The following is a 1,968-nucleotide window of genomic DNA, read 5'->3' on the forward strand; positions in this document are numbered from 1 at the left end:
CCTCCGAGTTATCTCATTTGTGCAATCGAGGGGAAAGCTAAAACAAAGCTTGTTCTGTTGGCTTTGTGTGCCTCCTGCTTTTGTTAAAAAAATCTCATCTGGCCCGTGCTGACTGAATGGAATTATAAAGGTAAATATTTATCCAAGTGATTTTTCTTTAAGTGGTTTTATAGCTTACGCTCTAAGGGTATGATAGGAATCATCCTATTACCTACTAATGCATATTTCTAATTATTCAATCATAGCAAAGTACATTTTGTAGGTCTTGTAGTATCATCATCCATCAGCATCCTTGAGGTTTATCTGTTAATCCAGATGTTCCAGTCACTGATTTCAGCAGCTATCTGGTGTGATAATCACATAAATGTATTGGCTTTCGCAAATCCTAGGTGTGGTTATGTGGATATAACTGTAGGAGTTTACAATAACAGAAACAAAGCTCGCTAAAGACACAAATTAGACAACAAAGAAGGACGGGAACTCTTGAGCAAAACGGAGTCACATAGCAAAAGAAATTGTAAAGGTAAAAGAAAGAAGGGAAGGGGGGGGGCTTGATATAAGAAAAGCTAGTGCCTGGAAAATATAGAGTTAAAGTACTTTTTAGCTTAACTTAGGTTGTAGAAAGAGAACAATGTTTATGTTGTTAAGTCTGTGGAATTTAGTGGCCCCACTAAACATGCGTTAGTTGTTTCACACTAGTCTTCTAAAGTATCTTTAGCTTTAAAGAACAATGTTTGTGTTGTAGGTCTGTGGTGAGATAACAGGATTTAGTGGCCCCACTAAACCTGAATGAGTTATTTCACACCATCCTTCTACTTATCAGTTAGTTTAGAGACAGAGCCTCCCAAACATCTGCTAGCTTTGGATACTCCTTGTCTGCCCATCCTGCAATAAATTTTGCAGGAAGGTCACACTGTTATAAATCTTTGCCAACTATCAGAAGAATTACAGATATGGCTGGTTTCAGCTATTTGTATGATTACTGGGGTGTCCGACTGTGCCAAAGGTGAAAAGTACACTGTGCGGAAGACTGCTTACTTCATCTTGAAGACCCCTACTCACAAGAGGAAGACTGCTTACTTCATCCCCAAGACCCCTGCCCACAATCACCGCAGAGCAGTGCGCAGACGTCAAGAGGAGGAGACTTATGATAATAAGTTACTGGAGCTAGTTATAATATTCCCCGCCTATACGCGGGAATTATGAATATGTATGTGACTAATGCAATAGTGAAAGTATATAAACCTGTAACAAATGCTAATCACTGGTGCCTCTGGCTATGGTCATGCGTCCAGCACTGTCGCTTTTGCTTTATTGACTTTGTCCCTCAATAAAACTTTGTTATCTTGTTTAGAGGAGTGAGTTCGTATTTAACATCTGGGAATCATCAGCAACCCATGTTTCTCCTAGATACTTAATTCTGCGTAAACAGGGGTTTCCTTATCTTAGTTGATCACTTGTTCTTTTTAGTAGGGGTGACAGGTCTGAAGAGAATGATGCAGCAATTATATGCTAATAATGTTGTTAGGTCTAAAGGACTGTGTAGTCTAAATTTATACCACGCTATCGAGACAGAAATGTAAAAGAAGGAAAAAGAAACTGAATTGCAAATAGCAAGATCTGGCAGGCAGCAGGCTCTCGTCTCTGCAGATCAATGGAGGTTGGGAAAACCGGTGCTGTGGTGTGACGGCAATGATGCCAGCTATGAGGGAAACCGGTTGAAACAACTGCACCCCTTGACTGAAGGCTGCTGACCTCCCCAAGTCCCCTTGTGCTTCTTCCCGGCTTGGGAAGAACTCTGTCCTAAATACTAAGCGCTGGAAGTGGGGCGAGACTGCCACACTGTGCGAGTTTTGGGACTTTGCATGCTGCTTCGTGAGTCTCTACCGCCGCTCCTCGTCACGACCCCGAGTCGATCCCAGGGCGCGCCGAGAGCAGGACTACATCTCCCGTCATGCCTGCCGAACT

This window comes from Psittacula echo (genome assembly GCF_963264785.1).
Source record: "Psittacula echo genome assembly, chromosome: 1".
In the NCBI taxonomy this organism is placed as follows: Eukaryota; Metazoa; Chordata; class Aves; order Psittaciformes; family Psittacidae; genus Psittacula; species Psittacula echo.